General features: G+C 43.6%; 1 protein-coding gene across 2 annotated transcripts in view; it reads left to right on the top strand.

Moving 5' to 3' along the window:
- Window positions 1-517: 517 nt before the first annotated feature.
- Window positions 518-27,385, top strand: part of HAPLN1 (hyaluronan and proteoglycan link protein 1) — a 91,211-nt gene continuing 64,343 nt past the window's right edge. For both annotated transcript variants that reach the window (XM_034774675.1, XM_034774676.1), the window contains exon 1: window positions 518-1,136. The gene's annotated coding sequence lies outside the window, so the exon portion shown is untranslated. The remainder of the gene's footprint in view (window positions 1,137-27,385) is intronic.

The raw sequence follows: 27,385 nt of genomic DNA, 5'->3' as shown, positions 1-27,385 counted from the left end.
CAAAAGGATCCCTGCCCCCTGTAAATTAGAAGCAACTACACTTTTTTTCTATTTAAATTATATGATTTGGGCCCCAAAGATGCCAAGATCTAGATGAATCCAGGTGCTAGATCTGGGTTTGTGTACTGTTCATATGCAGGGACAAAAAAAAATGGTGCAGTAGTAGCATCTAGATTTCCACGCATTTCATGTCATGGAATTTGGCATCGTGAACCAGACAACCATTGCATGGATCAAGCAGATAGGTTTTTGCAACGCTCATCCCACATGATGCATCAGATATTTTTGGTGCCCTAGGAGCAGCTAGGCTGTTTTCTCTTTAGAGAGTTAAAATTGGGGCTTGGAGCCAAAATATCACCAGATCCAGGTTTTTGTGACACTCATGCCGTGGATCAAGGGGGCTCTCCTTTTTGTAACAGTTGGGGCTTGAGTTGTTCTCTGGTTTGATTGTACAGTTTGGGGCTTGGATCCAAGATCCAGTTAGATCCAGCTTTCCCCTTCCCCTCTTATCTCACCGCTTCACTTACTTTCTTTTCCAGAAAAGAGCATCGTCCCATCTTTAGATATAAAGGGGAAAGGAGCTTGGGGGAATGGAGAGACAAGTTGTGCGAAGTATCGTGTTTCGGAGGGTGTCAGGCACTCTCACTTGAGTGATCCCTTCCTGTGAAAAAACTCTGACAACTGCTCACTTTGTTTTTAACCTGGGGCGTGCGTGTGGTGTGAGGGAAAATTTTAGCTGCTAAGGGGGGCAGGACATCAGGACACTCGTAGAGAGGAGGACGTCAGGACAGATGTGAAGGGACAGTGCGCTGTATTGAGACGCCGCGGTGTTCCAGCCTCTCTGGGCACTCATTCCTGGGGTTTGAATGCATGTTGGGCTGTAATTAAGAACTCTTGGAGGCGTACTTAACTTGTGACGTGGTGCTTTTCTTTCCCTCTCGGTGAGAAAGTGGCTCCCTCTTCCCTGAATCAGGACCTCTGCCATCCAGAGTCACAAAGAGACATTCTGGACATATCTTACACACACGCACACACAAACTTAAGGTGAGCACCAAAAACTTGCTCTGCATTTTGTGTCCGCCTTTCCAACTGCTGGGGAGTTTTGAGAGCATCTTAACTTTGAAGCTCTGGAAAAGGTAAAAACAAAACCATTTTTTTGGGGGGGGGAAGACTTTCTTTCAAATGTATGGTATCCAGCAGGTAACGTCTCAAGGCATCAGCTATGATGGTGTACTAACGGGATTTTGAAGAGCTCTAGTTTGGCAAAAGTGAGAGAGAGGGCTTGAAACTGACTACCCTCCGTTTATCTGACTTTAAGTGCGCTGTGTTAATAGATGATATGAGAGATCATATTGCAACCGCAGATTCTGTTTGAAATATGAAAATGGCATAGTTTAGTCCACGGGCTTTCTCCTGTGAGACTATACATTTCACAGAGATTAATGTTTCCGAGAGGTAACTTCCCCATCTGTTAAAATCCTGTTAAAAGAGTTTACAGGACTTGGGAAGGGGAGGATAGTGTGAGTTGAATGAAAAGCTGAAGAGCTGTGAATGTGTTTGTCCCACCCATTGCTTTAGGAGTGATCGTATTAGATGGGAAAATAATCTGGTATGATCCATCGTTTTTTCAACATATTTTGCTATTGTCAACGGAAACGTGAGATAACATATCTTTTGGGCACAGGCTTCTTTATTATCTCCACTTTAACAAGAATGCTAGGTTGCTGTAGTAACATGAAGGTTAAATCTCTGAGATTAATCGATGCTATAATAGCTATTTAGCCTCAAAAATGTTTATTTGCTTTTAATTGTTAAAAGTAGAAAACTCTCATTCCAAATGCTCCTCATGCCAAAATCAGAAGTGTTGGCTATGGATGGTTTAGTTGGAATGAACTTGTATAATGTATTCGAATTAAGTGTCATATTGCTTTACATTCCTTTATCACTGGAAAAATACACAATACAGACGTTGCAATTAAGAATTTTCAGTGTGGAATGTGTACATGGATATATATGTATGTATGACGTCATAAGGTCAAACATTGAGGAGTTTCTTGAAAGTTAGCAGTACTTGAAAAAAAAAAGAATCGTATAAATTAATTTTTTAAAGCTGAATGCAATATTGATTCATTACAAATGAACTTTACTAAAATGTAATGAGTTTTTAATATTTATGCAGGCATGTTTCATTGGGTATAAGTATGAAGTTAGCAATAAAATTTTCATTAGTTTTGTTAATGATAAGAGAAACTTGACATATGATATTTGAAAATGCAGATGCTGAAGAAGTGTAACTGGTGAGGGTACACCCTCTTGATAAAGCTTTCTTAGGAGCCAAGCTCCACTGAGTTTAACTGGCTAAGGTTCTCGCCCATATGTACAGCCTTTTAATGTAAAAAACTAATGTAATATTACATTTCAGATTAGTTATCCACCGAACTGACAATCATTACAAAAGGGGAAAATTGAGTTCAGTGGAGAACAACTGCTTTCTTAAGTGAAATAAATAATAAAGTCAATGCAGTAATCAAGACATTGCTGGTCTGCAATGAAAATGAGCCAAAAGGCCTGTCATCCTAATAAGAGCTCTGAATATCTGAGGCCTTTGAAAGGAGAAACACCATTTTGATATGAAGTGAAGCATTTAGCTGCAGCAATTTTCTGTTTCAGAGAAAAGACTGACAGTATAATTCAAAAGTATTGAAGAGATTTGCACAGTGAAGAATCATTTCATTATATCGCTGATGGGTTATTTCCTCTCACTTTCTTTTGGCAGGGTTAACAAAGCTAGTGCTTGTAAGAAGGGTCTAGGATAGTACACCGAGTTGCGCTTATACAGGAATGGTTTCTGAAAATACAGATTTGAGAGGGTCCTAACAGCATCCTTGTTGTTCGCTCTGTGTAATAAGGTGGGAAGGACGTTTTCCGGCAGACTGAGAAGACTCCAGAGTTAATGTAGAAATGTGACAGGAAAAGGGTTTTGGGGTCTCTAAGCATGAGCTTTGGAGCCAAGAGAGCTGAATTCAAATCCTGCCTTGCTTTGTGACCTTGATCAATCACTTAACCTCCCTACACCTCTATAAAATGGGGGAAATAACATTGGTCCATCCTTTATGAAGTGCTTGGAGATCTTCAGGTGAAATACAAGTGCAACATGTTATTTTTGGTATCATATATCTTAATCGTATTGAGAGATATAGTAAGTAATGACAAGAACTAAACACTTTGGTCTGAATTAATATTTGTTTCTTTTTATATGCTTTTCTATTGACGTGGTACATAAATTATCATTAGATGTTGCAATACTGTGCACTTCATATATTACATTTTTAAACCAACAATTTGTCAATTAAAATCCCCAGAAAATTAAATGTAAATTTTTGAAAAAATCATTTTCAGATTACAAGCTTCTTCTGTTGCTTGTAAGGAATTATTAGACATTCTGGCTCCACTGTGAGTAACTGTAGAATACAGTCATGCACTTGAAAAGGTAGTTTGTAATTTGTAGGTAACAAAATGTTCTTTGGGGTAAAAATGTCTGAATATATTTAGGATTTCAATCAATGGCATTTAAGGAGGATTAGAGGAAACAGCTGGTTAAACAAATATTAGGTGTGGGGTGGATGCAATGGTATAAATTAATAATGCTGTTCTTTATTTACTCTATGAATGGGAGGTTTTGTGAAGATAAGATGACTTAAACGTGGTCACTGTATGCCACCTAGTGGATGTTGCAAATTGGGCTTTCACTACAGTATCATCTTCTATTTTTTTTAACTATCCACACATCTGTAACTAATCTAGTGCATTACTTAACAATAACAAGTCAACTTTATTTAGTTTTAGCATAAGAGGCACCAGCTAACTTTTTGTGTGTGTGTGAAATGCCAGTTGGTTGCAGTAAAGATCAGTTTAATTCCAGTTTAACATAATTTGACACCAATGGAGGTTTAGCTGTTTCCAAGGGGTAATTAAATCATGCAGTAACTAATACCCACAGCTCACATATAGTCTGGCATTTACTGTATTTTAAGCGTATATTAAAGAAGTGAAGTGTTTAGGGCTTTTGTGCTAATATTACAACAGGAAGGGATAAAGATCAGCAGTAAGTATTTCAAAGGTACCTCTAGCAGTGCTTCCAAAAACTCCTTTACCAAGCAGAATGTGGTGCTAATAAAAATATTGTTTGCCACTAAATATTTCTTTCCTTGCCAGCAATGAAAATATTTGACCATTTCCCCAGAAAAGGGTCCTCAGCCTCTCCCCCTTCCTTTTCCCGATTCTCCCCCCATCTTGTTTCTCTCTGCTATCCAGCCTCTCCCTAATGTTCTTTCCTTCCCTTGGACTCCTCCATCTCTTCTCTTCATTAGGGAAAGGGAATATGTTTCTTGGTCCACTGGTTTCCTCATTCAGGTACAGATCCTCAGTTGATGTAAATTATCATTGCTCCATGGAAGTTAATGGAGTGGTGAGAACTTATACCAGCTGAGAATCTACCCCTCAGTCGGCACTTTGGGAGTGGACTTCCAGACCATGTAATCTTCTGGCTACCTGCCTACCCATAACCTGTTCTGGAACTCAAGTGGCAACCACTGAAACCTGGTCTATGGAGCCAACTAAGAGTCTCATTTCTGGGAGGTACAGCAAAGCACCCTCAAATTGTATTGGCTCAAATGAGTATTGAGACTACTCAGTAAATATCTTGTGGGATCAGGCCCTATACACTTCAGTCACCCCTGACTTTTGTCACAATCTGAATAGTAAAGGAAATGGCATTGCTGACACTGTATAGAATAAATTGTCCTTTTCATTCACGGAACTTCAAAACAGGTTCTTTGTTTCTCTGTAATTAGCACAACAGGGTGGAAAACTTGAAATGATCAGTTGCTCTGAAAACAAACATTTAAAAGAAGCATTAAGAAATCACAGAACAGTAATCTGTCTGAAGCCTCCACTGAGTGCTTTGAGAAGTTTTCTCAAGAGCTGTAGTAGGCTGTTAACATAACGCCTGAGCTAATGGCTGAAGCCAGGGAGAAATTTGCTCTACCATGAATCAGGTGAAGTTTACCAATTTAAGTTGGAGAAGATAAAATGGCTCATCAGAAAATGTGCTAATTGATTTGATTGCATGCTTCATAGGTGGAGTAGATAGATTTAAAATTTTTATTGAGAACAGTTGGAACCATGACTGGGAATCAAACCCGAATCGAAGTAAAGAGAATCCTTGCTAGGCCTTAAAGTCTGTCCCACAGTGAAGCTTTTTTACTAATGGCACATTGAGCCACCGTCATTCTTCTGCAGCAGTGCACATCAGATGTAATGACAGAGTCTACATCATTAATCATGTGATAGAATGGAAATAAAATCATTGGAACAGAAAATTGTTACTGGATATGTACCTCCTGCTTCGGAAAAAAATGTCATCTTGACATTTATCTAATAGCAAGAGACCATTATCTTGCAACAGCATTCCATTAACAGTATCTCTTAATTATTTTAAAGGCTTACAGGATATAAGGAACATATGGGCAGTGGAGACAGGTTAGATTAGAGATGTGTTTGGCAGAAATCCGAGTAGCAGAAAACAAATGCTTTGATGGAGAAGAGAGAAGAATTATTTAATGATGGTTCAAATTTAGGGTTGATCGTTTTCAGCCCACATTTTTACAAGGTGATGGATGTATTAAAGAAGCCTTTCATTTTTAGTGTTATGTTATGTTACCAATATTGTATTTCTTGGTGAGTTATCAAATCAGCTAAACTGTATCAAATAAAACCTAATTCATTATACTGAATTATAATGATATCTACAAAAGATGTATAATATATTTTCTTTACTCTCTATGGTGCCTTACACATGGTAATACCATATATATGTGTGGGCATATATATGCGTGCATATATATGACCATGTCTGAAGCATGGTAATATATATGCACGCATATATATGAATATATATATGGGGGGGAGGGGATGTGGGCCTTCCCTTTTGGAATGTGTAATTTGTTCATCAGATCCTGATGATTGAAAATCTATTGTTTTAAATTTCAGGCTGTTGCTGGTCTTTGGTTTCCAGCACATTGGCTATTACTTTCAATTGTTTTTAAACTGGCATTTCCCTTGTTTCCATGGTTGGTGGCAAGTGCTGCTTGTCACTGTTTTGGAGCCCATCTCCATGAAAGCCATGGCACAATGCAGCTTCATTCACTTAGGGCCAGATCCTACAAACCACCATATGAGTAGCTTTGCTCCCATGAGGACTCAATTGAAATTAATGGGAACGCTAATGGAATTTAAAGGAGGCTACCCATGTGAATAAAGTTGCCTACATAGGTGTTTGTAGGATTTTGGTCCTTTATTCACAAATTGGATGAACAAAAAGAAACATGTACAACTCCAGTCCTGCAAACATTTACATATGCAAAACTTTATGTACATTATTAACTCTATTAACTTCTATACAGCAGCTCTTGTGAGTAAAGTTAAGCATGTGTTCAAAAGTTTGCAGGACTAGGGCCTATAATGGTTATATCTGTAATCAATGAATATATATGCTTAATATGTGAATTGACTTTACTTAGGCTGGCAGTATGAGAAAATACTGAAAGGCTAAATTGCTGAAGCTACTCAAAAATTGAAAATGAATAATTGTTCAGCTATCAATATTTAAGAAAATGCGACTCTGACTGAAGTCTTTCACGTATGTTCTGTACTTTACCTCCCAGAATATCAATGTCAAGGTTAATTTTACAACAAAATATCTGCATAATTCAATAAATGAAATACAAATCCATTTAATATTTAAAAATACATTTAGAATAAGAAAATGTTTAAAGATACATTCCAAAGTTTTTGGTGTCTATAGTAACACAAATGTGAACATATTATAACATTCAACCCAAAATAAAGTTTTAAAAGTGGCATATCAGAAAAAATAATTCAACCAGGCAGTGTAATTATTAGACTTAAATTCCAATTACTTCTTACTCTAGCTACAGCTACACTATTTATTTGTTTGTAACACTATATCATTACTGTACTGCCACCTTGTGGCAGCAACACAGCACTGCAAACAACTTATTTCAGGTTTTTCACGTTACAGGTATAGGACATACAATAGAAAAGTTTCATATTTTAAATTTAATGTACAAACAGACAAACTAATGAATATATAATAGTTCTTCTTACATTAAATGTGCTTCAAAATTGCTAGAAATCTGGAGTACGTCAAGTTTTGCCTACTCATAGGAACTTAACTACTTCATATCCTTGATAATATCGTTTTCTTCTTTATTCTTACAAATGATTGCTCCTAACTGGATTTCATTTTGCACTGACTAGTCAGACAGATTTTTTTACTAACCTACTGTTGTGTGTTGCTTTTGGAGCACTGTATTACTGAAAATAAAACTTTATTTATGTGGGTACATGTTTGCATGTGTGCGTGACATACACACACACACATATATAAGCTCTCCTGCTGCTCTAATGTATTCTGGAGACTGGATGGGAACTTCAGTACCAAAGAAATGATGGGAGGGATAGGAATGTTCCTTTCTAGATTTTATTGCTAACGTTATATCATTACAATATTTATTAAAACTATTTAGACTGATTTCCATCCGGTCAGAGTGGGTCAAGTTCTGTTCATACTTATGTTGGTTTAAATCCAGAGTAACTCCACTGACATCAGTGGAATTTCTTCAGAGTTGCATCAAAGTGAGAACATATATAGGCTCTCTATATATTCAGAAATCACTGGTGCAGCCATATTATAAAGTAATGTGAACCAGGAGTGAAAAATTTACCTTTAGCCATGAAAATGCATGGAGAGGACCATCAACAGGATAGTAAAATGTCTGCACATGAGGCCAAACATCCCCCTTTACCACCAGTAGTTGCACCACCAGTTGGTATTTTACCAAATAAAATTAATCATGTTGACCATTTCTTTAATTCCCTGTTCATAATTGAATACCTATTTAAAACATGACAGTCAGTAGTTCTTCCTAGTCCATTGTATTTGCCTGTGGGAAAAGATGCCATAGTCTCATAACATAGTGAGCTCCATTTTGATTTACATCTTGTATGGCTTTGCCAGTAGTTTTGTCCACTAAGTGTCACTTTCGTTCTTGATATTTTTAATATGCAATTTATCCTGGGAATTCCCCCTCCACCCACCCCAACTTAGCTGTTGCATTTGCTTTTCAATGAATTCCTGCTTTTGACACTTTTTTTTTCCAGATGAGTTAACTAAAGTACAACGGGTTAGAGTTTCAAAAGCAGCCTCTCTACTCTAGTTGAGCTTGAATTTTCATGTGCATTAACAGCATACCAATTTAGAAAGATGTAATCAGACATCTGATTGCTTGGGAGGGGGGAATTTTCAGAGGCACAAAAGGCAGTTAGGAGTAGGGAGACTGTGACGGGTTGGATCACAGAAACCCCCTTGGGGGCTGCCACCTGATGTGCAAAAGACTACCCCTGCTCCTGTTTTCCCTGCCAGCTCAGGACTCCAGCACCCTGTCTTGCTGAGCCAGATACTCCCGTCTGCTGCAACACAGACTCAGGGTCTGAATCACTTGCCCCAAAGCTGCAAGTTTACCTGAAAACAGCTCACAGAAGTGTGCTTGTCTTTAGCACTCAGATGCCCAACCCCCAATGGGGTCTAAACCCAGATAAATCCGTTTTACCCTGCATAAAGCTTATGCAGGGCAAACTCATAAATTGTTCGCCCTCTATAACACTGATAGAGAGATATGCACAGTTGTTTGCTCCCTCAGGTATTAATACATACTCTGAGTAAATTACTAAATAAAAAGTGATTTTATTAAATACTGAAAATAGGATTTAAGTGGTTCCAAGTAGTAACAGACAGAACAAAGTAAGGCACCAAGCAAAATAAAATAAAATGCACAAATCTATGTCTAATCAAACTAAATACAGATAATCTCACCCTCAGAGATGCTTCAGTAAGTTTTTCTCAGGCTGGACACCTTCCAGGCCTGGGCACAATTCTTTCCCCTGGTACAGCTCTTGTTCCAGCTCAGGTGATAGCTAGGGGATTCTTCATGATGGCTCCTCTCCCCCCTTTGTTCTCTCCCACCCCTTTATATATCTTTTGCATAAGGTGGGAACCCTTTGTCCCTCTGGGTTTCCACCCCCCTCACTGGAAAAGCACCAGGTTAAAGATGGATTCCAGTTCAGGTGACATGATCACATGTCACTGCAAGACTTCATTACTTACTTGCCAGCACACATGTATACAGGAAGACTCACAGGTAAACACAACCATCTGCAGACAATGGTCCTGGTTAATGGGACTCATCAAGATTCCAAACCATCATTAATGGCCCACACTTTACATAATTACAATAGACCCTCAGAGTTATATTTTATATTTCTTGTTTTAGATACAAGAGTGGTACATTTATACAAATTGGATGATCACACTCAGTAGATTATTAGCTTTGTAATGATACCTTACAAGAGACCTTTTGCATGAAGCATATTCCAGTTACGTTATATTCACTTTTTACCATATTTTTCTAAAACTATCCCAATTACATTATAATCACTTATTATCATGTTTTTATAAAACCAAATAGACTGCACAATGTCACAGAGACAATTCCTTTTGAAAATCGATGGGAATTTAACACCTCACACATCTGTGCCTTTGAAAAATCTCCCCCTCCCTCAATCTGCATGCTATAATATGAGTTTTTACATGTTCAGAATTGCAGGGTTTTAGAAGATGGGTTGAGGCTCCTTTGAATATGTAGCCTAACAATTTCAGAAGACTTCCATGGGCTCATACAGTGAGTGTCTCCTCTAGGAAATAATTGTTACTTCTTGTCTGTACCCATTTAACTACATGATCTTCTCAGCTACATTTCAACTCCCATTTGACTCCAAAATAACTAACACTAATCCAAATACCCAAAGAGTTATTCTTTTTATCTCATATTGAAATTCTGAGATGACATGAAAAAGGAATCTTCAGCTATTCTTTTCACTGCATTCAAGGTTTCATCACGGGAAACAGGTTGATAGAAAGCTCAGATTTACTATACTTCAGAAAGGATAAATATCAGCAAAAATGTAGAGGTAATTAGGAGATAATGTCACTTGAATAAAGCATTGACACAGGATAATGTTCTCCTGCTATCAGAGGAATAGCTATACCATTTATAGAAAATATTGTGAATGTCAAAACAAAGCAGAGACATTTATTTGCAAACCAGAGGACATTGATCCTGTCAAATTGTCCGATGATAGTAATTTTTATTTTTGGTACACCAGATGATTGATGAAGATGCTGTTGTTTTATCTGAGGGATGTTGGGACAGTACTGCACCACTACTGAATAGCTTCATTTTGTTTGACTTTCACCCTTCTCCTGGCATTACAGCATAGAAATATATCTACTTCCTTCTGGCTGATTGTGGGTTTGGGCAAATCTATATATAGTTCTGTGGACAGAGCGTACAAAAATCTATCTCAGAAATACCTTATCCTGTTTGTTGAAAGTGCCATGCAGTGACTCATCTTTTATTACATAGGAAACTGCCAGTGAATCTGTAATTTACATATTTTATACACGCTCTGTCAGTCATTTTTATTTCTGTGATCACTATACAGTTTTATAGGGTGTCGCTCATATAAAAGGATAATAAAAACTGCCTGGAAGCAGCAGCCTGCCTCATGAGGCAAAAACTTTTGATCACAAACAGCAGCTGAAGAGAGGGTGGCTGTGTGGCTGGCAGGGGCCAGTTTAGCGCCGAACCTAAGTTTAGCCTCAGCAAGTTTAGCCTGCTCTAAATTATGTCAGGTTGCAGTAGTCCCCATTCCAGAGCTCTGGTTCTATCCCCTCCTGTCCCCATGCCACCATGGTCAGGAGGGTGTGGCATAGACAAAGCTACACTGGTTCTTCATGAATCAGGGATTCCTTCATGTCCAGTTAGGGGAAGTTTACAGTCCTTTCATACTGCTCCAGGGCTGTAGCATGAGCAATAATCTGGCCCTACAACTGTGATTAAGAGTTTGCAGGGTCAGGTCATAGCTGTATACTGTGCAATATGCAAATATGTTTGAGCAAAATAGGCAAATTAAGGGGTCTCTTTAGCCCACAACTACTACTGATGTTGCTTCTTTTTCATAGGTGGAACATCTCTTTTGCAAGTGGCCACTTATGACTTGCAGATTTGGACAAAATGAAGATAGCAATTCTGGTCTTACGCAGATGTATAAACACCTTGTATATGGGAATGATGATCATGGGGATGATATCGGGGATTTACGCTGGCATCACTATGGGGGGCATCTGGCTCATATTTTACAAACATGAAAGTTTAAGTTTAGTGTAAAATACTGTGTCAGATTCCGCAGGAAGTGCAACGGGAAGTGTTGCCCACTTTTGCAATTTTCATATCTAGTGTGTTTTTAGAGCCACAGCTTCTGGAGTCATGATTATACGAGAAGCTCAATTTCCATTTAAAATAAAAGTCTCTAGCCTTCATGCTTGCAGAAAAAAGCTTGAACATGTGAACCCTAAAGTTTAAAAAATCAGGAGCAAATAAATAAATAAACCCTTAAAATTTATTATTTTTATAATTTCATTATTTTTAGCTGATCTCATGATTTTTCAAAGGTTGGGGTTGTCAATTCTAGAAGGGAGACTTTAAATTCCTACAGTCAAACTCTATTCTGCATTATTTCCATATGTATCAATTGGGGACATGGGAATACTACCAAGGGAGTCATTAATTTTGGCTAAAATGGTGATGGGTACCTTCCTGACTGTTGGATATTCAACACCAGAGAAAAGGAGGTGAGGGCAATATGAGATAATAGTAAATTTCTCAGACTAACAGCTCCTTTAATCTGGGGATTATCCTGAGAGAAAAAGAAAGGGCCATGCAACCAGAAGTTCAAAGTTTACCAACCACATCAAACATTATGATTGGGGGTCGGTCTACAAAGAAGGGCTCCAAAGAAGAGAGAGATTGAAGCTGCAAAACTCTCTTCCCCAAACAACACAACAGAGATGGGGAAAGAAAGCTCCCCTTTTCCCAGGTAAATATTTTTTTAAATGTTGCCTAGTCCTAATCCCTAGTTTTAGCTAGTTCCAGATGATCTTATTTTCATGAGCTCTCTTCCCTAAGGCAGATCTTCGGTTACCCGCTCCCCATGAAGCTTTGAATTGTTTTAGACTTTGACTTTCAGTCCAGCTCCTCCCACTAAACAGAAAGCTATGGATACGTCATGTTTGATTCAGTGCAGAAAGCATCTTTTGTGTGCCATGTAATTTTTAGCCACACAATGGCAAGGCCCAACCACTTCACATGGATGTACATTCCTGAACAGTGACTAGAGTAAACCAAATAGAATTGACCCTGGCACCATTTTCTTCAATATGAAATAAAACAACATAAGAATATGTCCAAAACCACAGGTGCACAAAGTAGATAAATTAAGAGCAAGGTAGAGAGATCACTGCACAATTTAGTAAAATTTTCCATTTAATTGCTGGAGGAAATTATAGTATAATTACTAATCAAGAAACTTGAGTGATATTCCAAGCTCCATCACCTCGCTGCATATTAACTGTCTGCCACTGAGATTGAGAACTTCTCTGTGCAGACCGTAGTGGCAGCAAAGGATTTGCAGGGAATCATTATTGCTATGGAGTTAAAACTTTGTCATTTAAAAGTGGTAATTGTAGCTGCTATGCCAGCAGATAGAATATAGAATAATATTAATTGGAAAGAGTACATGGGGATCTGTGAACAGACATTATTTATTTTCTTTTAATTATTTACCTTATCTATTAATTGTTCTGGAGAGGAAGGATAGCCCAACAGCTAAGGCATTAGCTTGACACTGGAAACCCAATCCCAATTCTCTGTTTAGCCACAGACTTCCTTGTGTGCATAGGTGCCAACTTTCCCTGGCGCCGGTGGGTGCTCGCGCTGCCCCCGGCAGCACCCCAACTCCACCCTGCTCCCCTGCCCCACCCCCATTTCAACCCCTTCCTCAAAGTCCCCTCCCCAACTCTGCCCCCAACCAGGACACCTTCCCCAAATCCCCGACACGGCCCCGCCTCTTCCCCGAGCGTGCCGCGTTCCCCCTCCTCCCTCCTAGCGCTTGCTACAAGCGCTGGGAGTTATGGGGGGGAAGCGGGCACGTGGTGCACTTAGGGGCGGAGGCGGAGATGAGCTGGGGTGGGGGGGACGGGGCAGGGAGCTGCCAGTGGGTGCAGAGCACCCACCAATTTTTCCCCATGGGTACTCCAGCTCCGGAGCACCCACAGAGTCGGCGCCTATGCCTGTGTGACCTTGAGCAAAGCATGTAGGTCCTCATGGGGAGAGTTAGAGTCCTCAAAAAAGCCAGCATGCTGAACAGGGAGCTAGTAACCCATATACAGCCAGATACAGAATAATTAATGTTATGTGATGAAATGCATGGAGTCTGAATTATTAAATTCACCTCTCAAATGACAAAGCAAGAGGTGGGACCTAAGTCCCGCCCCACAAAGGGAATTCGATGCCCAATGCCAGGCCCGAGGGAGGAGACATTCTCCACTTGGGGTTCACAATTGTGAACCCTCTTTTGGAGTTGGGCACCTAAGTGAGGTTAATAGGGTTTTGTTTATGGAAAACGGGCTGAGAAGGTGATGTTAAAGTGGTTATAACCTTATAAGAAGGGATTGAGGCACTCACCCAGGATGTGTAGTATCCAGGTTCAAAGCCCAACACTGTTTGATATAGAGCAGAGACTTGAACTTGGCTCTCCAACCCTCCCACATAAATGCCCTAACCACTGGGCTATGGGGTAGTCTGGGGCAGGTGTCTCTCCAACTGAAGCTGTTCTATTTCGTATGAATAATTAAATATTCACTCACCCAACGAGTGCATTAGAATGACTTTGTAACCTGCCAGGAGATGGAAGACCCAGGTCCAATGAATGAGTGAGTGCTCTCACCACTGGGCTCCTCTTCCAGCATCTTTTATACGGAGTTAAGCATGCCATGAACATGTCTACTGGATCAGGCCCCAAAAGGCAAGATAGGTGAAGACAGTTTGTAGATCCTATTGGGGCTCCTGTGTGAATTAGGCAAAGAACTGCTGGGTGTCAGGACTTCAGTAGCTCCACACATGCCCACACCCCAAAATGTAGACACCTCAGAGTCTTTATCAGGGTAAACTTAAGCACTAAGGGACATTAGGCACCTACAGGGTTAGGCAGCAGCTGAGACGTGATTTTGTGAATGCCAGTGACGCCTACATGTTGGAGTTATGTACCTAACATGGCAGTTAGGTGCCTAAGTCCCCTTTACGAATCCCACATTCTGTGCCTCTGTCCCCCATATGCCAAATGGGGATAATAGCACTTCCCTACCTCAGAGAGTGTTGTGAAAATAAATACGTTAAAAATTGTGAGCCACTCAGCCACTGTGGTAGTGAGGGGCCAGATAAGTACCTTCGTTATATTGATACATCACCCAGAGAGTTTGCTTTACGCTAAAAATAGGTCATGATCCCTGCCCCAGAAACCTTATAACTTAATTTTAGACAAAGTATAACAAATGACTGAGAGGAGAAGTGGAGAAAGGGCAAAAAAGCTCACACTTATTCAATTTAGTTGTGAGCACATCTTGGCGGCCCAAAATAATGCTGTTTTAAAAAAAACCCAACATATGTAATAATGACAATAATGAATTGTTGTCCCATATGAACAATTCTATTCATCTTTTAAATACAGGGGACCTGATATGTCATCCTGGTTGGGGACCATTTTACATCCACTTCATACTCACTTTGCATAGGAGTAAATGACTACACAAGGAGTAAGACAGTCAGTGCCAGCTCCAGGTTTTCTGCTGCCCCAAGCGGCAAAAAAAATAAAAAATAAAAGCCGATCGGCAGCATTCTTCGGCAGCAGTTCGGCGACGGGTCCTTCACTCCCTCTCTTCCTCTTCAGCAGCATTTCAGCGGCAGCTCAAGGAGGAAGAGAGGGACTGAGGGACCAGCCGCCGAATTCCCGCAGAAGACCCGGACGGGCCGCCCCAATAGCGGACGGCCTGCCGCCCCTTTGTATTGGCTGCCCCAAGCACCTGCTTCCTTAGCTGGTGCCTGGAGTCAGCCCTGAAGACAGTGAAGAGTCAGGTCCAAAATGCTTGAAGCATTCAGGTTATTGTTCCGTACAAAAAGACAATCCTGGCTCATATTTGGCTGAAAATGGTCATGTGGTGAGTCAGTAACTTTCCACTGTTTATGTCTTCAAAAGTTAATACAGTGGCCTGAAAAATGTTACGCAATTACAGTAGATTGCATTTGCAAATGCAAATAATAGATCTTTCTGACCTTCTAACTTCATTTCCCCTTTAGTGGTTTAAAAATAGTTAATTTATGAATTCATCGCTAAAGGGGGGAGATTTCTATATATTTCTGAAAATATTCAGAATGGATGAAATAAACTATTTCATGTTGATGAACACCAACTTCCCCTCTCAGGTCTGTACATTTTGCTCCCCATCTCAGCTCAATGGGTTACCGTCATTGTTACTGGCACAGTGACAATAATTTTTGCATCCTTGTACCAAAGGAAGGATTCAGTCCTCTGGTGAGGTGATCTCCTCCCTGGGATGCCATCAAAGGAAGGCTGATTTAAACCAGAAGATGTGCTGACTCTCCCTGATGCCCTGGTTATATCCCCACCCCCGTCAATGTTGCCCACTTTTGTGGCAGCACTGGTTGGTTCCAAGCCCTCATTGGAGCTGGAGTTGTGGGTGGGATTGTGCCATCAGCCCTCTCTCAGGCAGACTTTCCTTCTTTGGCATAAAGTGTAGCTGGTCTGAGTGATTAATGTAGGCCTAAATCCTGGCAATGTGCACAAGGTCAGAACACCAAGATTTGCTCAGGTGATTTGCCCAGTAACATGAGGAAGGGAATTCTCCCTACTGGTCCATGCAGTATTCCCTTAAGGCACAGCAGTCCCCATTCTACCTGCATCCCCACTTCCCTGGGTTGCAGTGGCTTATGGATCACCAGGATGCAGATGTGTGCATAAATTACACACATGTATATACAGATATATTCATATGCATGTGTACTTGATAGAGCAGGGTGGGCAAACTGAGGCCTGCGGGCTGCTCCCAGCCCATCAGACATTTTTATCCGGCCTTGAGCTCCTGCTGGGAAGCGGGGTCAGGGGCTTGCCTCGCTCTACCTTCCTGGTGCTCCCCAGCCTCCGACTCACAATTCCCTTGATGAGCACCATCTTCCGTCACGCAGAGCCACACTGCACAGGTGAGACTTCACTGCGCTGTTTCCAGGATCGGAACCCTGCCCCTACGCGGCAACCCCCTGCTCCCCACGTGGCAGTGTGCCCAACCCTCTTGCAGTCTCCTACAGCCCCTGCCCTTGAGAGCCTCGAAACCACCATGGGGAACACCTGCATCTTCACCCATGATGGTGCCTGGTACGGCCGCCTTGGTGTCACTGCTGGCAGGGCCCCTGGGAGTCCCCGGTACCGCCCCTGTAGAGCCCCCCCCATTCCACACCCCATGAGTCCCTCCTCCCCCCATCTCGGTAACATCCCTTATAGAATCCCCCTCCCCAGAGCCGGCTTTAGGAAGTGCAGGGCCGATTCGAATACTAGGCGGCAGTCTGGGTCTTCGGTGGCACTACGGAGGCGGATCCTTCACTCGCTCCAGGTCTTCTGCTGCACTGAAGGACCCGCCGCCGAAATGCCGCCAAAGGCCCGGAGCGAGTGAAGGACCCGCTGCTGAAGTGCCGCCAAAGGCCTGGACCGCCACCGGGTGAGTAAAAATTAAAGTTAGGCACTCTTCTTTAGGGTGTGGAGCCCTCTTAGGTGCAGGGCCTTGTTAGGCTCGGGGCCCGTTTCAGGGGAATCGGCCTAAAGCCGACCCTGCCCCTCCCCCACCAGGCATTCATGGCTTGCCATACAATTTCCATACCCAGATGCGGCCCTCAGGCCAAAAATTTTGCCCACCCCTGTGACTGAGCCATATATATTACAGTACGTTGCAGGATAATGTCACTGGATGCTTCAAAAACATGTATGCAAAGCCCTGTGTCCTATGCATCTCATTAGACCTAAAATATATGGCCTGAACTCTGGAATTATGTGGCATTATCCCTTCAAATCCTCCAGTCATGACTACCTACCCAGTCCAGTTCAGCCCAATCAATACAATGTCTCTTGCTTTATTTATTTCATTTGATATTCAATTTAATCTCTTTTATTCTGTGTCCATATGTTCTGGAATTTTGTGTGCCGGACTTTTTGTCTTGTAATACATGATTGAACTGTGGAAGTTGCCAGGGGAGAAACTGGTGTTTTTGACATAGGGTAGGGAACAGCTAAGGCTTTTGGCACCCAGGAAGGCATGAGAGGTATTCTGGGGTTTTGGTAATCAGGAAGGATAAAAGGTTGCTTGAAGTATACTTACAATTAGCTAGTAACAGAATGAAGAAGCTTGAGGGCAACAAAAGTCCAAAAGGAGTAAATAGAGTAACAGTTTAGTCCAGGATAGAACCATTTACATCATATCTAGATGTTCAATTAAAAGATACTGGATTGGACTTTTGGTTGTTCTTTTGGGATCTGCTTCTGTTTACTCTATGTCACAATAAGTATCTACAAACAGCTGAATTGAAGGTGTAAGTCCTTCCATTACAGATCTACACCTTATGTTCTCTGTTTTCCTGTCTAAAGGAATCAGAGATTATTCATATGGGACAGTGTTATGGTACAGAAATACCCAACACGTATAACATATAATAGGGAAATCACAAAATGTACTTTCCATTTTTATTGCTCCTGAACTCAGAAAAAATAATGAAAATCAGTGCTGCAATTGAGATACTATGAATAGGCCCTGAAAATATGGGTATACAAGGGAAATACTGCCAACCTATGACTGTGCCAGTATAATTTTTCCAACAAAGTCTAATTTAGGACATTCAATTAGATGTGTTTGCAGTAGTGGACTTGGGCATAAGTCTTTTGCTTATGGCAAATTTAAAAGGTATAATTTAAAGATAATTCCATGGAAAAATCCCTCATAAAATGTGACTGCAAGTCCTTTTATAGTAAAAACTAACATAAATTCCCTCTTCTCACACAATCTCAACCATTACAGCCATCTATTCCCTCCCCCCCCCCCGTCCCGCCGCCCCCACACACAGAGTATATATTAAGTGTAAGGTGTGATGCATAGCTGCAATTCCTTCTTTGCTCCCCGGGAAGCAATTGGTCACAACACCCTATTTCCATCCCTCTCTTTCCCTGAATTGGCTCAGTTCTGGTGGCTAGTGATTTGTAGGTATGGGAACAAGGATTCAACCCCTATTTGCCCATTTACGTAAAGAGAGAAGTAGCAGCAGCCCTGCAAAGCCATCTCTTCTTCCTGCACCTGGAGTCTTATTTGCCCCTACAACTTTATGTATAAAGCTGGATTACAATCTGTATCTAAGAAACTTTGCCTGCTTTGTAGTAGTAATATTTAAACATGCAGGGCTACAGTGTGAGTGAGGAACGCCCCCATCTCCTCCTAGGGTTGTTAGGTGTCTGGTTTTCGACTGGAATGCTCAGTGAAAAAGGGACCCAGGCAGCTTCGGTCAGCACTGCTGACGGGGCTATTAAAAGTCTGGTTCCCAGGCTAGCAGGCTCCCTACCTGGCTCTGTGCGGCTCTCCGGAAGTGGCGATATATCCCTCGGCTCCAAGGCAGAGGCACGGACAGGGAGATGCCGCATGCTTCCCTTGCCCCGAGCGCCGGTTCTGCAGCTCCCATTGGCGGGGAACCATGGCTGCCTGGCTGCACCTCCACCTAGGAGATGAGGGACATGTCACAGCTTCCGGGGAGCCCCTCGACATAAGTGTTGCACAGAGCCTGCACCCCACAACCTCTCCCGCACCCCCAACCTCACCTATATTGTGCCCTATTCAAGTAAATTCCTGATAAAGATACCAGTGTTTGAATGCATGAAAAGAACTTGTCCGAGTACAATGTGCTCTTCCAATGATTCTTTAAAAATACAAATGTAATTTAATTAATGCTGGTATGTGATTTTTTTTTTTTTTTTTTACATCTGTGCTTTTAAAACTAGTAGGCTTTAATTAGAGTGGTGGCCTGATTTTTAGAAATAGAGTTCTATTGTCTGCATAATTTCCAGTGAGAATAGAGTATTGTAAAGCCCATCTACTATTTCAGTGCTTTTCTGTTATCTCCACTTTGAGGCACATTGAAGAAATTTTACAATAAGATTCAATCTTTGTGGATCAAAGAAGGAGGGTTTTCTTTAAGAACATGTCACTGAAAGATTATTATTGTGATGAAGCTAATTAAACTATTTTGTTTTAACCTTCCACCAATTTCAGTTAAATTTGCTTTTAGTATTATTTTGATATATAACAACCTTTGGGCTTTACTCAGACTAAAATTTACAACTACTTCCTGCCCTGAGTGAATCACATACCATATATGTGCACAAGACCAACCTAAGTCAGAAATAGATTAGGTCTCTGTGCAAGGACAAAGGGTGAAGTGGAGGAGTGGAAGCTGTGCACCTTGGTGTTGCAGAGCTGCTCAAGGGACTGAAATAGTCCATTGGATGAGCTCCCCGATCCCTGTGTGCAGCACATTGCTACTAGTTAGGCCATGTCTACATAGGAACTCTTTATCGGTATACTATACCAGCAAAGAGCTCCCATTGTGAACAAAACTATAGTTCTGGAACCATTCTCTCCCCTGGTCCATTAGGGCTGCATGGGCTAGGAGAGTTAATTCATTTTTAGGGCATAAATAACAGTTTATGGTTGTAGCAGGGTTACTACCCTGCTCCTGCCTGAGGGGTTTAAAACAGCCCTGGCAGAGGTCTGGGGCAAAGGGAAAAGCTACTGGGCTGATTGGGGAAGTAGCCACAGCTGGGCCATGCCCCAGTCAGGCCCCAGTCAGGCCCCAGCTGGCCTGTATAAGAAGGCTGGGAGCCAGGAGCTCAAGAGTCTCTCTCTGAGTGCAAAGAGAGAAGGGCCTGGCTGCAGGGAACTAGACAGGGTACCTGGGTGGAGCAGGGCTGGGGAAAGGCTGGGGAGCTCCAGCCTGGATAGCTCCAGGCTGCGGCCTGGTAATAGGCCAAGGGGTGCCTGGGGTTGCAGAGGGCAACCCAGGGCTAGGCCAAGGCAGCAGGTCCAAACCTAACCTTGCCAGTGATGAGTGGCCTATACTGCAGTCTGCTCCAGGGAGTGGGGGCTAGTTGGTGACTGGCAGTGGCCTAGTGCTGAGGCAAGGTGGGGATAGTGAGTGGGGGTTCCCCTGGGAGGGGAGACCTAGCATATGTATGGGTATTGCCAGGGGGCAGCACCCAGAGCAAGGGGCACTGGGGTCCTGGGAGGGACATGGGGGGCCAGAGAAGAGGACAGGTGGATCACTGGCCTGCAGAGGGTGCTCGAGAGGCTGGTGAGCGAATTCCCTGGATGACCAGCAGGAGGCGCTGCAGGGGTGAGTCTGGACCCTCTTACAATGGTCCTGGTGGAAAGGAGAGAGACATTGCAATTAATTAATTCTTGAAGAATTAAAAAAAAAAAAAAAAAAAACCTTGTAGAAGATAGGGTTGGATGGGGGGGGGTTCATCTCATTCCAGTGATTAGAAAGAAGATAAAGAGGTTGTGAGGGGGCACATCTACACTAGAAAGTTTTGCTGGTATAACTATGCCAGTTAAGGGTATGATTTTTTTTGTGCCACCGTAGCTATGTTGGCAAAAGCCCTAGTGAAGATATACTAGTGTAACCCCCAAGGAGATTACCTGGATTCCTGGGGCTCTGGCAGCTCAGGGGGGAGCCAAGGAAAACTCTGAGTCTGCCTGGCAACCAATGCCCTTCCCAGGGAGTTCAGGAAAGGGGAGAAGCCAGTTTTGAGTCAGTCGGGAGCTAGCCAGGACAAGGGCCGGACTGGCTTTGCGGGGAGCTGATGAATCCCAGGCCTGCATGCAGGGTTCCCTCAGAACTGGCCTCTAGGGACCTGAAAGCAAAATCCCTCAGCTGGGCTTTTCCTTCTCCACTGATGACTCCCAGTTTGTAGAGTTTTGCTGGGAAACTTCCCCAGCCAGGCTGAGTTAGCCCTCCAGGTCCCTAGGGGAGACCAGTCACCACATGGGCAGCTCTGCTCTGTCTGCTAGTTCAGGGCTGCTGCCTGCTGTGTGTGTGTGTCTGGACGCTGGGCTAGGAGACAACAGTTTGGATTTTAGTACAGTTGTGTAACCTGCACCTTGAGCCCTGCATCCCTTTGTGATGAGGGGAAATCCTGGGACCAAAGAGGCCTGATTCCTGCACGAAGAGGATCCCTGCCAGCAGAGAGCAGCCCCTCTGCAGTGACTGAGGAGTCCAGAGTCATCTTTGAACCTGAGGATAATTCATGGAATTTGTGAATGCACTATCTTTTAGTCAGTCAGGGAATTTGTTTTGGGGACCCCCTACTCCCTGAACTGTGTCCTCAAGCTAGGGAGTAAGGGTTTGGGGATTTTATAACCTGCTGCATATTAAACCTGTGGAGGGATTTACCACCTTCTCCCACGTGAGTCTTTTGGGCTATACTGAACCCAGTCAGCCACACTGCTAAACTACTGCAGAGAAGAATTTTGTGGTCATAGGTCATCAAGGACCCCAATAAAGTACACGTTCCAATGGGACACTAATCTTACATTTGCTACCTCAAGTCAGGTGACTGGGGAAAGTCACAGGTATTAGCAGCGTAGACACCTGTGACCCTAAAAATAGTGTTTTGCCCTGTTATGTATATTTGTTTCCTGTTTAATATAATTATTGTGTTATGTGTTTGTGTTATTACTTGGAAGTCTCCAACTATCTGGCAAGTAAGTGAGGATTACTCTGGGTTAGAGTTTTCCTCCAAAGCTGCCCTAGTGACCCTGTCAAGAAGGAGCAAGGTGGGTAGAGGTACCGCCAAATAAATTCATAGGAAAAAATAAAGAAGATACACCCTGCTGAGTGGGTGGTGGGATCCAGAAGAATCCAGGCCTGTCCATCAAAACCTGTAAGCAGATTGGCATTAAAGAAGGTAACCAGGTGGAGAGGGGGTGCTACACTAGCAAAAGCACTCTTTTGCAGAGCTTGTTTCATTTGCCAAACTGGTATAACTATCCTGGCATAAGCACTTTTTGTCACTGTAACAGCATCTTGAGTCAATTGAGCCCGTACCGGTAAAGCTATACTAACAAACCTTTTCTACTGTAGATTCTACTTTATTAGACATGAGTAGTTAAATGAGGCCCTGAAACATAAACCCTTGTATCAGAGGCCTGCTATGAGGCCTAAGGCCTGAACTAAAGTAATTGTCAAGACTTTATCATAAAACAAAGTTAAGATATGATAGGGTTACCATTCGTCCGGATTCCCCCAGACATGTCCGGATTTTTGAACTAAAAATAGCGTCCAGGGGGAATTTGTTAATGTCCGGACTTCTCCCCGCCCCCCATGCAGAGCACGCGCGGCTAACAGAGCAGCCGGATGGTGCCACTTACAGGGGGCTCCGACAGCGAGAGAGAATCCCTCCTTCCCCCCTGCAGCATAGCTCGCTCACTCCTTCCCTCCCTGCATTCGCCTCCGGCAGTCTGGAGCTCCTCCCCCACTGCTGCCCAGCGTGCCGGGAGAACGGCTCAGACAGTTCCTGAGCAAGCTCCCAGAGAGACCTTAGGTGAACCGAAGGCCAACGACAAGGGAGCCAGGGGGTCGGAGAAAGGGCAGGGAGGTTCTGGAGGGGGCAGTCAAGAGACGGGGTAGGGGGGGGTCGGGAGTTCGGAGGGGGCTTTCTGGGAGGTGTGTGGATAAGGTTTTGGGCAGTCAGGGTACAGGTAAGGGGTAGGGTCCTGGGGGGCAGTTAGGGAGGGGGGTCTTAGGAGGGGGCAGTTAGGGGACAAGAAGCAGGGGGGAGGGTTGGGGGTTCTGAGGTGGGCGGGAAGTGGGTGGGGCAGGGGTGGGGCAAGGGCGGGGCTCCTCCTGTTCTCTTTTTTTGCTTGCTGAAATATGGTAACCTTAAGATATGAGCAAGAGGTAGGCCCTGCTCAGAGTCTGGCAAGGGGAGGGCTGATGTTCCAAAAATGCATACCTAAAAGGTACTGGACGCTAGAGATATAAACATATGCCAGGATGGTCCCAGAACACTCCGATACTAGCACATTCCACACAGATAACAAGGGACCGGCTGACCCATCCTAAACACGGGGCAAAAGGGTAATATGATGGATGGGGTTGTTTTGATCGAACCAACATGTACAAGGTGATATGCATTACCTTACTACGTAGAGGGGTTGTACCTCAGTACGTCAGGAGTGAGGTGTAACTTGTTTGTACCTGTGTATAAGAATGCACCCCTGAGGGCTTGTCTTTGTCTGGGCTAGGGGGCAGTGGTAAATCCCACCACTGACTGAGCTGGTCCGTTGTCAGGGAGCAAATATGTACTAGCAGAATTGTAGACATCTGATCCAGGGAGCTAGAGACCATGTTTCGTTTGGCAATAAACCTGGCTGGGTACCTTCAGACCTTATCAGAGTCTGTGGTCTTTGGTGTTTCTCTCAGGGTCTGCTGTGCCAGCTATCTGCGCAGAGCCGGGGCAGCATGCAGAGGAAACCCACACATACAGCCAACTGTTATCAACATTGGATAGAGCAGAACACCACACTGGTGACACTTGATGACAATGAGTACTACCTTCCTGTCTGTTGTATGGGAAGCACTGTTGGGCATGAATGTCATGAGTTCTTCCCCACCTCCATCAATGTAAGGGGATTGGTATAAGGAGATCTTCAGACCAACAGTCTCCTGCACTCCCTGCTGCTTGGTTCCTTAAAAGCTCTTCCCCATCTGAATGTCACTCAGCCAACCAGAAAAGAACTGTTCCACCCCACCACCTGTACCACATGCCTTAGAGACACTACAGCTGCTGTAATGCTGTAGCGTAGACAATTATAGTGACAGAAGGAGTGTTTCCTTCACAGTAGTAAATCCACCCCCTTGAGAGATGGTAACTAGGTCAACAGAGAAAGTTCATAGCTGTTTGTACAGTTGGGGTTAGGTTGACCTATCTATGTTGCACAGAGCATGAGACCCCCCCCCCCCCCCCCCCCCCCGAGTCAGGGAAGGGGAAGAGCCGTGTGGACAGCTGTGGGGGGCTGTGGACTCTCCTGCCCTGGGTGGGGGGCCCGCAGGTCAGGGACATGGGCTAGGGCCTGCTTTCAGCCCCCTGACCTCGGTGGAGGGTCCTTGACTCCCGGCCTGCTGTGGCTTCTGGCTTGGCTGGGGGTGGGGTCTCAAGCAGAAGGGGTGGGGCGGGTCAGGGTGTGGGCAGGGCCACGGAGGTGGCGGGAGCCCCTACACTCTTTTGGGCAGGCTCTGCCGCCCCTGATTGAAGGGGGGGAGGAATTATTGTTTGCATGACCAATAAGCGCTATATGGTTATCTCATGGGTACGCATATAAATCCATGGCAGTGGAGCCAAAGTAACCGACACAACTCCTGAGGAAATCTCAGCACAAACAAAAGATTTGACTTTTTGTCTGAAACAACTACACTGCTGGCTACTGAAAATAGGGTTGGCCAAGTGAGGCCCAGGAGCCCAGAGTAGGTGAGTCCTTCAAGTTTCCTATTCATTTCCACTGAAGATCTCACAAGAGCCCACTTGTGTCTTTGTAGAAATTCACTAATTTTCAGTCAATTGTTACTGCTGCATCTCAAATTGTCATACTCTATATTTCTTCTCTTGCCCAGTAGGCCAGGGAGTTGTCCGACATAATTAAAACCAGTACATTTTTTTGGTCAACCAGAGGTTCCAATTCAGAGAATAGCAAACCCATCCTTTTCAGAAGTCTACAAAGCTTTGTAACCCAAAAAACAATAAGCATTTCAATCCTTAACCTACCTTTAGCTCAAGGACAGCAGATATTACTGGCATGTGAAATAAATGACATTGTTATTCAGGAAACTCCAATTACCCATGGCATCCATCCTAAAAATCATCAGTTTGGAGCCACACACCACAACTCGCAGCATGGCTTTGAACTATTGTTCTCCCAGTCTCTCTGTCAGATGGTGATTTCCCTTCAATTCTGCGCTTTCTGTGGCTTCCCACATATTCCATTTCCTGGTGGATCATTATAGCGGCACTTATTTTTGTAACACAGAATCAAGGGGTTTCCTGCATACAGATTTTCCAGCCACACTTCAGTAACCTTGAAAATATTTCACACTGAAGCTAAATGGTGCTATAACTTTGCTTTTGTATCAGACAATGTGAACTATGGTCATAGAATATCAGGGTTGGAAGGGACCTCAAGAGATCATCTAGTCCAACCCCCTGCTCAAAGCAGGACCAATTCCCAACTAAATCATCCCAGCTAGGGCTTTATCAAGCCAGGCCTTAAAAACCTCCAAGGAAGGAGACTCCACCACCTCCCTAGGTAACACATTCCAGTGCTTCACCACCCTCCTAGTGAAATAGTGTTTCCTAATATCCAAGCTGGACCTCCCCCACTGCAACTTGAGACCATTGCTCCTTGTTCTGTCATCTGCCACCACTGAGAACAGCCAAGCTCCATCCTCTTTGGAACCCCACTTCAGGTAGTTGAAGGCTGCTATCAAATCCCCACTCCATTCTTCTCTTCTGGAGACTAAACAATCCCAGTTCCCTCAGCCTCTCCTCATAAGTCATGTGCTCCAGACCCCTAATCATTTTTGTTGCCCTCCGCTGGACTCTTTCCAATTTTTCCACATCATTTTTGTAGTGTGGGGCCCAAAACTGGACACAGTATTCTAGATGATGCCTCACCAATGTCGAATAAAGGGGACCGATCACGTTCCTTGATCTGCTGGCAATGCCCCTACTTATACAGCCCAAAATGCCGTTAGCCTTCTTGGCAACAAGAGCACACTGTTGACTCATATCCAGCTTCTCGTCCACTGTGACCCCTAGGTCCTTTTCTGCAGAACTGCTACCTAACCATTCGGTCCCTAGTCTGTAGCAGTGCATGGGATTCTTCCGTCCTAAGTGCAGGACTCTGCACTTGTCCTTGTTGAACCTCATCAGGTTTTTTTGGCCCAATCCTCTAATTTGTCTAGGTCCCTCTGTATCCGATCCCTACCCTCTAGTGTATCTATCCCGCCTCCTAGTTTAGTGTCATCTGCAAACTTGCTGAGAGTGCAGTTCACACCATCCTTCAGATCATTAATAAAGATATTAAACAAAACCGGCCCCAGGACCAACCCTTGGGGCACTCCGCTTGAAACCGGCTGCCAACTAGACATGGAGCCATTGATCACTACCCGATGAGCTCAATGATCCAGCCAGCTTTCTATCCACCTTACAGTCCATTCATCCAGCCCACACTTCTTTAACTTGGCGGCAAGAATACTGTGGGAGACCGTATCAAAAGCTTTGCTAAAGACAAGGAATAACACATCCACTGCTTTCCCCTCATCCACAGAGCCAGTTATCTCATCATAGAAGGCAATTAGGTTAGTCAGGCACAACTTTCCCTTGGTGAATCCATGCTGACTGTTCCTGATCACTTTCCTCTCCTCTAAGGGTTTCAGAATTGATTCCTTGAGGACTGCTCCATGATTTTTCCAGGGACTGAGGTGAGGCTGACTGGCCTGTAGTTCCCCGGATCCTCCTCCTTCCCTTTTTAAAAGATGGGCACTACATTAGCCTTTTTCCAGTCATCTGGGACCTCCCCCGATCGCCATGAGTTTTCAAAAATAATGGCTAATGGCTCTGCAATCTCATCCGCCAACTCCTTTAGCACCCTCGGATGCAGCGCATCCGGTCCCATGGACTTGTGCACGTCCAGTTTTTCTAAATAGTCCCGAACCACTTCTTTCTCCACAGAGGGCTGGTCACCTTCTCCCCATATTGTGCTGCCCAGTGCAGCAGTCTGGGAGCTGACCTTGTTCGTGAAGACAGGCAAAAAAAGCATTGAGTACATTAACTTTTTCCACATCCTCGGTCACTAGGTTGCCTCCCTCATACAGTAAGGGGCCCACACTTTCCTTGACTTTCTTCTTGTTGCTAACATACCTGAAGAAATCCTTCTCGTTACTCTTAATATCTCTTGCTAGCTGCAACTCCAAGTGTGATTTTGGCCTTCCTGATTTCACTCCTGCATGCCTGAGCAATATTTTTATACTCCTCCCTGGTCATTTGTCCAATCTTCCACTTCTTGTAAGCTTCTTTTTTGCATTTAAGATCAGCAAGGATTTCACTGTTTAGCCAAGCTGGTCGCCTGCCATATTTACTATTCTTTCTACACATCGGGATGGTTTGTTCCTGCAACCGCAATAAGGATTCT

The sequence above is a fragment of the Trachemys scripta genome, chromosome 6 (assembly GCF_013100865.1).
Source record: "Trachemys scripta elegans isolate TJP31775 chromosome 6, CAS_Tse_1.0, whole genome shotgun sequence".
NCBI lineage: Eukaryota > Metazoa > Chordata > Testudines > Emydidae > Trachemys > Trachemys scripta.
The sequence above is the reverse complement of the archived record's forward strand: the minus strand, read 5'-3'. Positions and strand labels throughout refer to the sequence as shown.